Source organism: Bufo bufo, chromosome 3, assembly GCF_905171765.1.
Source record: "Bufo bufo chromosome 3, aBufBuf1.1, whole genome shotgun sequence".
In the NCBI taxonomy this organism is placed as follows: domain Eukaryota; kingdom Metazoa; phylum Chordata; class Amphibia; order Anura; family Bufonidae; genus Bufo; species Bufo bufo.
The window spans coordinates 610,708,992-610,722,110 of record NC_053391.1 but is presented as its reverse complement, the minus strand read 5'-3'; the positions used below and the strand labels follow the sequence as shown (position 1 = coordinate 610,722,110).

The following is a 13,119-nucleotide window of genomic DNA, read 5'->3' as shown; positions in this document are numbered from 1 at the left end:
TATCAAGAGAACAATAGAGCTGTCCAGGGGCGGACTGGCCATAGACCCCACAAGGAAATTTCCTGGTGGGCCGATGCCAAGGATGTCGCCCGAGTCCTACTCACAGCCGCCGGCCACAATACAATCTGATGCTCTAAGTATTAATTAATCAGGTACTTATGTACCTAGCAAGCGGCCAAGGTGCCCTCTTAAACTCAACTGTATCACAGTCCTCAGGATGGTGATACAGTTGAATACTGTGGTGAAGGCATCAGTATTTTGTGCTGCGCTGTGGTATTTGCCTCTGCAGAGCCGGTTTTAGACAAAATTTGGCCCTGGGCAAAATCAAAAGTGGGACCCCAAATCTTAATGTTAAAAACACAGTCTGACGTCCAAGACCTAGCGGCCTGAGGCTTGTGAAGTTGGACGGCCATGAGTGCGCCCCCACTTTATGGGTATCGAAGTGGCGCCCTAGGCGGATGACTTACCCTTCCCTATCCATCGTCTCGGTCCTATTTCAGAGCACATTACCGCAGGAGGTATAACAGGAGAGGACTATAACTCCCAGCATGTCTAAGCCATTATTATTTAATATCAGAGCACATTACAGGGGGACGTATAAGAGGATGGGACTACAACTCCCAGCATTCCCAAGCCGTTGTTATGTAATATCAGAGTACATTATAAAAGGAAGTCTAAGAGGAGAGGACTACAACTCCCAGCATATCCAGGGTGTTGTAAAGTACCCCGATATTACATAATAATGGCCTGGACATGCTGAGAGTTGTAGTCATATCCTGTTTTTGCCTCCTCTTGTAATGTACTCTGATATTACATAACAGGAGGTATAAGAGGACTACAACTCCCAGCACTTCCCTGACACTTACATTGAATCCTCCACTTCTTCCCATGCATCTTTGATCACTGGTCGTCTTCTTCATTACTTTACTGCACTGCTTAGCTCTGCCTCCTGTTCTGGTCACATGATGGTGAGATCATCGCAGGTCCGTCATCCCCCTCTTCTCTGCTGAGCCCCGCCTCCTGCAGGTGACATCATGGCAGGTCCTACAGTTTCAGTAGAAGAGTGCTGCTGGTGTCTGGAGCTGTCAGTTTGCAGAGCAGCACTGTGGTAATGACTTGTGTTATGTGTACAGGGAGGGGGCCTTACACTGCATTGTAAAGTGCAGCTTTTCAGTTGTCCGCCCCTCTGCTTCCAGGGACGTTCAGCTGAACAGCAGCACTGAAACAGGGGGCCCCTTAGAGGATGGAGGCCCTGGGCAATTGCCCAGTTTGCCCCCCTCCAACGCCAGCCCTGTGCCTCTGCTAAGGCAGTGTTTTGTGCTGCACTACAGTATTGCTGCTGGCTCCGCCTACTTCTGTTGGCTAATACCTACTTGTGCTGCCCCACCTTCTGACAATTTGGACTTGCCTACAACATGGGGCTACTGTTATCCTAATTCTACAGCATTATCATGAGGATTAAATTGCAGGTAGCAACTTCCCCTCAGCAGCAGAGAACTGACAGATTTTACCTATCTATATAGGAGCTTTATCTCTCTATGGTGACTGCTAAAGAATGACAATATTTTGTCTTTTATTTTCAATAGTACTAAAAAAACAATACACAAAAAAAAAAAAAAAAAGACACCCCTTTCTGATGGAAATGTTCTATTACCAATTTGCTGCCATCCAGTTCTTACTCTATGCCCGCCTCTAACAGAAATCTCACACATGCACGTATACAGCACAAGAACTGCAAATATACAGGATGTACAGCGACTGCATTAACCATTACAGCGAAAACCGCTGATGGGGCTTTGGCTTCTTCTAGCTGATAATGGCTGGCTTCAGTATGCATCACTAACAAATTCCCTGTGTTTCTGCTGGAAAACTCAGTCACTGGAGCTGAGAGGTTACAGAAGAAATGCTTAGAAAACAACCAAGCAACCACCACTCTCTTTACAGTAAATTACAGATATGTCTCCAAAGGAGACGAAATATTTTGTAGTTCAGTGGGTCTGCACATATTTCTATGACAAGACAGACACAAACTTTTGGGGTGTCCTTAAAGGGCTTCTGTCACCCCACTAAAGTCATTATTTTTTTTTTGGCCTAGTTAAATTACTTATTATGTGATAAATTAAAATATAATGGTCTTACTTACTTTGCTTCAGCAGTTTCTTCTAAAAACGAACTTTTATAATATGTAAATTAGGTCTCTACCAGCAAGTAGGGCGGCTACTTGCTGGTAGCAGCTGCAGAAAACCGCCCCCTCGTCGTGTTGATTGACAGGGCCAGCCGGGATCTCCTCCTCCGGCTGGCCCTGTCAGCATTTCAAAAATCGCGCGCCTGTGTTCATTTGGCGCAGGCGCTCTGAGATAAGGAGGCTCGTCTCCTCAGCACTCCCTCAGTGCGCCTGTGCCGATCACGTCTTCTATTTCAGTGATGTCATCGGCACAGGCGCACTGAGGGAGTGCTGAGGAGACGAGCCTCCTTATCTCAGAGCGCCTGCGCCGAATGAACACAGGAGCGCGATTTTTGAAATGCTGACAGGGCTGGCCGGAGGAGGAGATCCCGGCTGGCCCTGTCAATCAACAGAAGGAGGGGGCGGTTTTCTACGGCTGCTACCAGCTAGTAGACGCCCTACTTGCTGGTAGAGACCTAATTTACATATTATAAAAGTTCGTTTTTAGAAGAAACCGCTGAAGCAAAGTAAGTAAGACCATTATATTTTCATATATCGCAGTATAAGTAATTTAACTAGCCCAAAAAAAAAAAATGACTTTAGTGGGGTGACAGAAGCCCTTTAAAGGGGTTGGCCAGTTGTTAGTATTAATGACTAGGGATGAGCGAACCCGAACTGTATAGTTCGGGTTCGTACAGAATTTTGGGGTGTCCGTGACACGGACCCGAACATTTTCGTAAAAGTCCGGGTTCGGGTTCGGTGTTCGGCTCTTTCTTGGCGCTTTTTGAAAGGCTGCAAAGCAGCCAATCAACAAGCGTCATACTACTTGGCCCAAGAGGCCATCACAGCCATGCCTACTATTGGCATGGCTGTGATTGGCCAGTGCACCATGTGACCCAGCCTCTATTTAAGCTGGAGTCACGTAGCGCCGCACGTCACTCTGCTATGATCAGTATAGGGAGAGGTTGCAGCTGCGACGTTAGGGCGAGATTAGGCAGATTAACTCCTCCAAAAGATTTTATTCTGTGATCGATCTGCAGCTGTGGATCATTGAAGTGCTATTATTGACTTGCTCACTTTTTTGAGGCTGCCCAGAGCGTTTTTAGATCACTTTTTTTCTAGGGTGATCGGCGGCCATTTTGTGACTTATGGTGCGCCAGCACGAGCTATCACCAAGTGTATTTAACCATCGATAGTGTGGTTATTTTGTGCTATATCCTACATCAGCTGCAGGCTGAGCCTGTGTCACCGAAGTGCATTTAACCATCAACAGTCTGGTTATTTTTTGGCCATATACTAGATCAGCTGCAGGCTGAGCCTGTGTCACCCAAGTGCATTTAACCATCAACAGTCTGGTTATTTTTTGGCCATATACTACATCAGCTGCAGGCTGAGCCTGTGTCACCCAAGTGTATTTAACCATCGATAGTGTGGTTATTTTGTGCTATATCCTACATCAGCTGCAGGCTGAGCCTGTGTCACCCAAGTGCATTTAACCATCAACAGTCTGATTATTTTTTGGCCATATACTACATCTAGTGCAGGCTGAGCCTGTGTCACCCAAGTTGAGCCTGTCACCCAGCGCTAAAAAATAGACCTGACATTTCTATTCAACCAAATCTGTACTGTTTTAGCTGGTCAAGTTATTTGTATTGACCGTAAAAGCACACTTTTTTTTCTGGGTTGAAAAAGCATTCCCAAATTTGCCATTCTCAAAATTGTGGTGAACGGGAACAATGAGGAAAACATCTAATAAGGGACGCGGACGTGGACATGGTCGTGGTGGTGTTAGTGGACCCTCTGGTGCTGGGAGAGGACGTGGCCGTTCTGCCACAGCCACACGTCCTAGTGAACCAACTACCTCAGGTCCCAGTAGCCAGCAGAATTTACAGCGATATTTGGTGGGGCCCAATGCCGTTCTAAGGATGGTAAGGCCTGAGCAGGTACAGGCATTAGTCAATTGGGTGGCCGACAGTGGATCCAGCACGTTCACATTATCTCCCACCCAGTCTTCTGCAGAAAGCGCACAGATGGCGCATGAAAACCAAGCCCATCGGTCTGTCACATCACCCCCATGCATATCAGGGAAACTGTCTGAGCCTCAAGTTATGCAGCAGTCTCTTATGCTGTTTGAAGACTCTGCTGCCAGGGTTTCCCAAGGGCATCCACCTAGCCCTTCCCCAGGGGTGGAAGAGAGAGAATGCACTAACGCACAACCACTTATTTTTCCTGATGATGAGGACATGGGAATACCACCTCAGCACGTCTCTGATGATGACGAAACACAGGTGCCAACTGCTGCGTCTTTCTGCAGTGTGCAGACTGAACAGGAGGTCAGGGATCAAGCCTGGGTGGAAGACGATGCAGGGGACGATGAGGTCCTAGACCCCACATGGAATGAAGGTCGTGCCACTGACTTTCACAGTTCGGAGGAAGAGGCAGTGGTGAGACCGAGTCAACAGCGTAGCAAAAGAGGGAGCAGTGGGCAAAATCAGAACACCCGCCGCCAAGAGACTCCGCCTGCTACTGACCGCCGCAATCTGGGACCGAGCACCCCAAAGGCAGCTTCAAGGAGTTCCCTGGCATGGCACTTCTTCAAACAATGTGCTGACGACAAGACCCGAGTGGTTTGCACGCTGTGCCATAAGAGCCTGAAGCGAGGCATTAACGTTCTGAACCTTAGCACAACCTGCATGACCAGGCACCTGCATGCAAAGCATGAACTGCAGTGGAGTAAACACCTTAAAAACAAGGAAGTCACTCAGGCTCCCCCTGCTACCTCTTCTGCTGCTGCCGCCTCGGCCTCTTCTGCTGCTGCCGCCGCCTCGGCCTCTTCTGCTGCTGCCGCCGCCTCGGCCTCTTCTGCTGCTGCCGCCGCCTCGGCCTCTTCTGCTGCTGCCGCCGCTTCGGCCTCTTCTGCTGCTGCTGCCGCCGCCTCTTCCTCCGCCTCTGGAGGAACGTTGGCACCTGCCACCCAGCAAACATGGGATGTACCAACAACACCACCACCTGCGTCACCAAGCATCTCAACCATGTCACACGGCAGCGTTCAGCTCTCCATCTCACAAACATTTGAGAGAAAGCGTAAATTCCCACCTAGCCACCCTCGATCCCTGGCCCTGAATGCCAGCATTTCTAAACTACTGGCCTATGAAATGCTGTCATTTAGGCTGGTGGACACACACAGCTTCAAACAGCTCATGTCACTTGCTGTCCCACAGTATGTTGTTCCCAGCCGCCACTACTTCTCCAAGAGAGCCGTGCCTTCCCTGCACAAACAAGTGTCTGATAAAATCAAGTGTGCACTGCGCAACGCCATCTGTGGCAAGGTCCACCTAACCACAGATACGTGGACCAGTAAGCACGGCCAGGGACGCTATATCTCCCTAACTGCACACTGGGTAAATGTAGTGGCGGCTGGGCCCCAGGCGGAGAGCTGTTTGGCGCACGTCCTTCCGCCGCCAAGGATCGCAGGGCAACATTCTTTGCCTCCTGTCTCCTCCTCCTCCTACTCAGCTTCCTCCTCCTCTTCTTCCACCTGCTCATCCAGTCAGCCACACACCTTCACCACCAACTTCAGCACAGCACGGGGTAAACGTCAGCAGGCCATTCTGAAACTCATATGTTTGGGGGACAGGCCCCACACCGCACAGGAGTTGTGGCGGGGTATAGAACAACAGACCGACGAGTGGTTGCTGCCGGTGAGCCTCAAGCCCGGCCTGGTGTGCGATAATGGGCGAAATCTCGTTGCAGCTCTGGGACTAGCCGGTTTGACGCACATCCCTTGCCTGGCGCATGTGCTGAATTTGGTGGTGCAGAAGTTCATTCGCAACTACCCCGACATGTCAGAGCTGCTGCATAAAGTGCGGGCCGTCTGTTCGCGCTTCCGGCGTTCACACCCTGCCGCTGCTCGCCTGTCTGCGCTACAGCGTAACTTCGGCCTTCCTGCTCACCACCTCATATGCGACGTGCCCACCAGGTGGAACTCCACCTTGCATATGCTGGACAGACTGTGCGAGCAGCAGCAGGCCATAGTGGAGTTTCAGCTGCAGCACGCTCGGGTCAGTCGCACTGTGGATCAGACCCACTTCACCACCAATGACTGGGCCTCCATGCGAGACCTGTGTGCCCTGTTGCGCTGTTTCGAGTACTCCACCAACATGGCCAGTGGCGATGACGCCGTTATCAGCGTTACAATACCACTTCTATGTCTCCTTGAGAAAACACTTAGGGCGATGATGGAAGAGGAGGTGGCCCAGGAGGAAGAGGAGTCATTTTTAGCACTTTCAGGCCAGTCTCTTCGAAGTGACTCAGAGGGAGGTTTTTTGCAACACCAGAGGCCAGGTACAAATGTGGCCAGACAGGGCCCACTACTGGAGGACGAGGAGGACGAGGATGAGGAGGAGGTGGAGGAGGATGAGGATGAAGCATGTTCACAGCGGGGTGGCACCCAAAGCAGCTCGGGCCCATCACTGGTGCGTGGCTGGGGGAAACACAGGACGATGACGATACGCCTCCCACAGAGGACAGCTTGTCCTTACCTCTGGGCAGCCTGGCACACATGAGCGACTACATGCTGCAGTGCCTGCGCAACGACAGCAGAGTTGCCCACATTTTAACGTGTGCGGACTACTGGGTTGCCACCCTGCTGGATCCCCGGTACAAAGACAATGTGCCCACCTTACTTCCTACACTGGAGCGTGATAGGAAGATGCGCGAGTACAAGCGCACGTTGGTAGACGCGCTACTGAGAGCATTCCCAAATGTCACAGGGGAACCAGTGGAAGCCCAAGGCGAAGGCAGAGGAGGAGCAAGAGGTCGCCAACGCAGCTGTGTCACGCCCAGCTCCTCTGAGGGCAGGGTTAGCATGGCAGAGATGTGGAAAAGTTTTGTCACCACGCCTCAGCTAAGTGCACCACCACCTGATACGGAACGTGTTAGCAGGAGGCAACATTTCACTAACATGGTGGAACAGTACCTGTGCACACCCCTCCACGTACTGACTGATGGTTCGGCCCCATTCAACTTCTGGGTCTCCAAATTGTCCACGTGGCCAGAGCTAGCCTTTTATGCCTTGGAGGTGCTGGCCTGCCCGGCGGCCAGCATTTTGTCTGAACGTGTATTCAGCACGGCAGGGGGCGTCATTACAGACAAACGCAGCCGCCTGTCTACAGCCAATGTGGACAAGCTGACGTTCATAAAAATGAACCAGGCATGGATCCCACAGGACCTGTCCATCCCTTGTGCAGATTAGATATTAACTACCTCCCCTTAACAATATATTATTCTACTCCAGGGCACTTCCTCATTCAATACTATTTTTAATTTCATTTTACCATTATATTGCGGGGCAACCCAAAGTTGAATGAACCTCTCCTCTGTCTGGGTGCCGGGGCCTAAATGTGTGACAGTGGCCTGTTCCAGTGGTGGGTGACGTGAAGCCTGATTCTCTGCTATGACATGAAGACTGATTCTGCGCTGACATGAAGCCAGATTCTCTGCTATGGCATGAAGAGACTGATTCTCTGCTGACATGAAGCCAGATTCTTTGCTATGGCATGAAGAGACTGATTCTCTGCTGACATGAAGCCAGATTCTCTGCTATGGGACCTCTGTCCAATTGATATTGGTTCATTTTTATTTTTTCTATTTTAATTTTAATTCATTTCCCTATCCACATTTGTTTGCAGGGGATTTACCTACATGTTGCTGCCTTTTGCAGCCCTCTAGCTCTTTCCTGGGCTGTTTTACAGCCTTTTTAGTGCCCAAAAGTTCGGGTCCCCATTGACTTCAATGGGGTTCGGGTTCGGGACGAAGTTCGGATCGGGTTCGGATCCCGAACCCGAACATTTCCGGGATGTTCGGCCGAACTTCTCGAACTAGAACATCCAGGTGTTCGCTCAACTCTATTAATGACCTATCGTCAGGACAGGTCATCGACATCAGACCGGCGGGGGCCGGATTCTCAGCGCCCCCCACCGATCAGCTGTTTGAAGAGAATGCAGAACTTGTACGAGCACTGCTTTCTCTTAATTGTTTACCGATTCGCCGTCGGCATCGCAGCTGCAAGCAGGTGTAATTGCAGCTCCACAATCTCATTCGATATAATCGGATGGAGTAGACTGTGTGTAACTGCTCCTTCCCATTGAAGTGAATGAGGACGGAGGAGCTGTAATTACACCTGTTCATCACTGAGATGTCGATGGTGAACAGTAAACAGAAGGCAGCGCTGATAGTGCTGCATTCTCTTCAAACAGCTGATCGACGGGAGTGCAGGGAGTCAGACCCCTGCTGATCTAATACTAATGACCTATCCTGAAGATAGGTCATCAATACAGGGAGTGCAGAATTATTAGGCAAGTTGTATTTTTGAGGATTAATTTTATTATTGAACAACAACCATGTTCTCAATGAACCCAAAAAACTCATTAATATCAAAGCTGAATATTTTTGGAAGTAGTTTTTAGTTTGTTTTTAGTTTTAGCTATTTTAGGGTGATATCTGTGTGTGCAGGTGACTATTACTGTGCATAATTATTAGGCAACTTAACAAAAAACAAATATATACCCATTTCAATTATTTATTTTTACCAGTGAAACCAATATAACATCTCAATAGTCACAAATATACATTTCTGACATTCAAAAACAAAACAAAAACAAATCAGTGACCAATATAGCCACTTTTCTTTGCAAGGACACTCAAAAGCCTGCCATCCATGGATTCTGTCAGTGTTTTGATCTGTTCACCATCAACATTGCGTGCAGCAGCAACCACAGCCTCCCAGACACTGTTCAGAGAGGTGTACTGTTTTCCCTCCTTGTAAATCTCACATTTTATGATGGACCACAGGTTCTCAATGGGGTTCAGATCAGGTGAACAAGGAGGCCATGTCATTAGATTTTCTTCTTTTATACCCTTTCTTGCCAGCCAAGCTGTGGAGTACTTGGACGCGTGTGATGGAGCATTGTCCTGCATGAAAATCATGTTTTTCTTGAAGGATGCAGACTTCTTCCTGTACCACTGCTTGAAAAAGGTGTCTTCCAGAAACTGGCAGTAGGACTGGGAGTTGAGCTTGACTCCATCCTCAACCCGAAAAGGCCCCACAAGCTCATCTTTGATGATACCAGCCCAAACCAGTACTCCACCTCCACCTTGCTGGCGTCTGAGTCGGACGGGAGCTCTCTGCCCTTTACCAAAGCCACGGGCCCATCCATCTGGCCCATCAAGACTCACTCTCATTTCATCAGTCCATAAAACCTTAGAAAAATCAGTCTTGAGATATTTCTTGGCCCAGTCTTGACGTTTCAGCTTGTGTGTCTTGTTCAGTGGTGGTCGTCTTTCAGCCTTTCTTACCTTGGCCATGTCTCTGAGTATTGCACACCTTGTGCTTTTGGGCACTCCAGTGATGTTGCAGCTCTGAAATATGGCCAAACTGGTGGCAAGTGGCATCTTGGCAGCTGCACGCTTGACTTTTCTCAGTTCATGGGCAGTTATTTTGCGCCTTGGTTTTTCCACACGCTTCTTGCGACCCTGTTGACTATTTTGAATGAAACGCTTAATTGTTCGATGATCACGCTTCAGAAGCTTTGCAATTTTAAGAGTGCTGCATCCCTCTGCAAGATATCTCACTATTTTTGACTTTTCTGAGCCTGTCAAGTCCTTCTTTTGACCCATTTTGCCAAAGGAAAGGAAGTTGCCTAATAATTATGCACACCTAATATAGGGTGTTGATGTCATTAGACCACACCCCTTCTCATTACAGAGATGCACATCACCTAATATGCTTAATTGGTAGTAGGCTTTCGAGCCTATACAGCTTGGAGTAAGACAACATGCATAAAGAGGATGATGTGGTCAAAATACTCATTTGCCTAATAATTCTGCACGCAGTGTATTGGAAACTGGCTAACCTCCGCCATACGGCACCATAGCCCCTGGGTTTCTGCTGTTTTAAACAGCAGACACCTAGATCCAATGTCTGTGATAGGTGATAACACCGATCACAGACATTTAGCCCCTCAGATTCCATGGTCCACTGTGACCACAGCATCCGAGAGGCTTTTCACTGGCAGCCTTGCAGTCCCAGGGCCTGTACAGCATCCCCGTACTGAGACTGAGGGAGCCCTCATTTAGCTCCTTAGACATAAATATAAAAAAGTTAGGAGGTCAAAATATGGCAATGTAAAGAAAAAAAAGAAAAATTACAATTCTGCCATAGTTTTTATGGGTTTCGTTTTTACGGTGTACCCTATGTGGTGAAACTGACCGATTACAACAATAGCACATTTATATTATTTTTTTCTTGTGTTTTAGTACTTAAACTTTGAAAGAAAAAAAAAAAAACTAAAATTTTCCCCCCATTCCCATTTGGAATTTTTTTCCCAACTTCCCACTACATCGTATACAATATTCAATGGCACCAAAAGGGCAACTTGTCCTGGAAAAAACAAGCCCTCATACGGCTATGTGAATGGAAAAAAATATATATAAAAATAATGGCTGCAGGTAGGGAAGGAGCAAAAAAATGATAACGGAAAATCGCAGGGTCTTGAAGTAAAGAGGTTTCTGGGATTTTAATATTGATGGCCTATCCACAAGGCACACATAGGCTATCAATATGCCATCAGTGGGGGTCTGACATCCAGCACCCCCCACCGATCGGTTTCAGAGTAGATTTGGAATTACACCGCTCTGTGCGGTGGATGGAGCTGGCATTGGCAGCGCTGCCCCCATTCACTTCAATGGGACAAGTGCAGCAGTTACCGGCACATGAGCTATTCTCAAACAAAGGAAGTTTACTTTACTATTTCTTTTACAGCTTTCAGTGAAGATAAAAACATCCAGGCTCAGCCCGGGGATGGATATGACTACAATTTCCTGCAGATATTTAGCTTTAGACAGGGGAGGAAAACACTTTCATTTACTCTGTGTAATCTACATAAATAAGCCAAGTGGGTTTTATTACACCGGATTTCTATAACCCCCTAGGTAGGTCCGTCCTGACGGTGTTTATGGCACCCTTCTGTTGATGTGGGCACCACGATTCCTGGCAGGATAATAGAACAGGCCATGCAGCCGCTGAACCCTCAAAGTGCCTGCTTTTAAATGAAAGGCTTCTAATAAAACCAATGCAAGGGAGACCGATGTGGAAATTATAGCAGGACATTATCTTACCCCCCTGTGCCTCTCACATGGGATATTAATGCTCCTAGAAAAACAGGCACGCAGGGGAAAAGAGCAGGGGTGAAAATGTCAAAAATAGAGGAGTATAACAATGTATACATTCAAAAGCGGAAATAAATCTTACTTCTTACTGGATAATCAGCATCTATCATTATATATATATATATATATATATATATATATATACCTCACTTGGAGGCCCAACCTGACCATCTGAGGGCTAATTCAGACAGACAGTGTGCTGCCCACATGTTCCAGATGATGCCACAGACACATGGACCGTGTTTCCCCACACCAATTGTCAATTGCGTAATATATTTCTAGGATGCGTAACTGAGCAATGTCTCAACAAAAAGATCTAAGAAAAGATGCATCTGAGTTGTTAGGGCTCATTCAGACGGCCGTATGATGTCTGCAAAAAAAACGGATTGCATCTGCATTTTTGCAGACCCATAGACTTCAATGAGGCCCCGTCCTGATTTTCACTGACAAGTATAGGACATGTTTTATTTGTTTTCCAGAGCCATAGAACGGAAGAAAAGGGCCCCAATAGAGGTGAATGGGTCAGCATCCAATCCGCAAAAAAAATGGATCCTCATTTTTGCGGACAGCATACGGCTGTCTGAATGAGCCCTTATGAAAAGTATTTGATCTACGCTCGACATAGCTGACAGGTCCTCCGGTAAGGACCATCCGCCTGTATACAGTGGGTGGTCCGGGTCTCTAAAGCCTGTGCCATAGAATATTTACGATGCTGGCATTAGTTGGCTGCCCGAGCATCTGGTAACCGAATGTTGGCTCCCCCACTGTCAACTACAAAGGAGACCCAAGTGAGAAGACAGGAGATGTTTTCACCACTTTTGTCTTCTTGTAAACGGCACTCAATAGGTTGTCGCTGCGTCTATTCGTCCAGATCATCGCATCATCACTGGAATGCTGGATCTAGCAGACTACGGATGGGTCTGACTAGACCCAGCACAGCCCATCAGTAACATGGTTATTTGCACTGGGCAGATTTCTCACTGGAGTCCTACTTACAGAAATAAACAAAAGTAAAAAGAAAATCATACCTAAAAATTAAATTCACGCGCGAATAGTTTCTACCCTGAACTCGATTATCTGAAACTTTGACCTGTAAAATATAAAAAATTACAGTAGACAACGATCAATGAAAATATAAAGTCTATTTCAGGGTAATATTATATTACCAGAAATAAATACATAAAAACATAAATAAATAAATACATGTTTTACTTTTTTCTATTTATAAGCCTAAAAATTGTAAAAAAAAAAAAAAGTAATAAATGTGAAAAAGTCTGAATGTGTCTGATCCCGAGGATGGAAATTACCATGGTTGTGAACCAGTTAAACAATCCTAGTGACCCCAAAACACTGGCTCCCCCATAACCCTGGACGACGCATTTCCTGGACATCAGGCTGCAGTACAGGTTTGGCTTCCATATATCTGCTTGCTGCCAGATTGTAGATGTCATGCACAGGTGCGATCTCGTGTGACAAGGACAAGGTTTCATCTACATTGACCACTTGTGAAGGCACGGGTGGGTGAACGAGTAGCGGAAAAGCAAACACCACATGTTCTAAGCTGAGTAAACACGGAGCAGTTTGTCTGGCTGCGCATGGAGCGCTCTGCAGCCGGCCAATAAGTCACCGACTACCAAGGTCAAACCAAAAATGTATTTTCCATTCAGGATTTTAATTCTCAATGACAAGAAATAAAAAAAGTCTCACATTTATTACTTTTAGTGTAA

The 13,119-nt window shown here is 47.3% G+C and overlaps 1 protein-coding gene across 2 annotated transcripts in view; it reads right to left on the bottom strand.

The window, feature by feature from the left end:
• Positions 1-13,119, bottom strand: part of FNDC3A (fibronectin type III domain containing 3A) — a 266,349-nt gene that overhangs the window by 227,071 nt on the left and 26,159 nt on the right. Inside the window, exon 1 of one of the 2 annotated variants that reach the window (XM_040426012.1) lies at positions 12,421-12,455. The exons of the other annotated variant lie outside the window; for it this stretch is intronic. The gene's annotated coding sequence lies outside the window, so the exon portion shown is untranslated. Of the gene's footprint in view, positions 1-12,420; positions 12,456-13,119 lie in introns of those variants that run through there. 2 annotated transcript variants of the gene reach the window in all.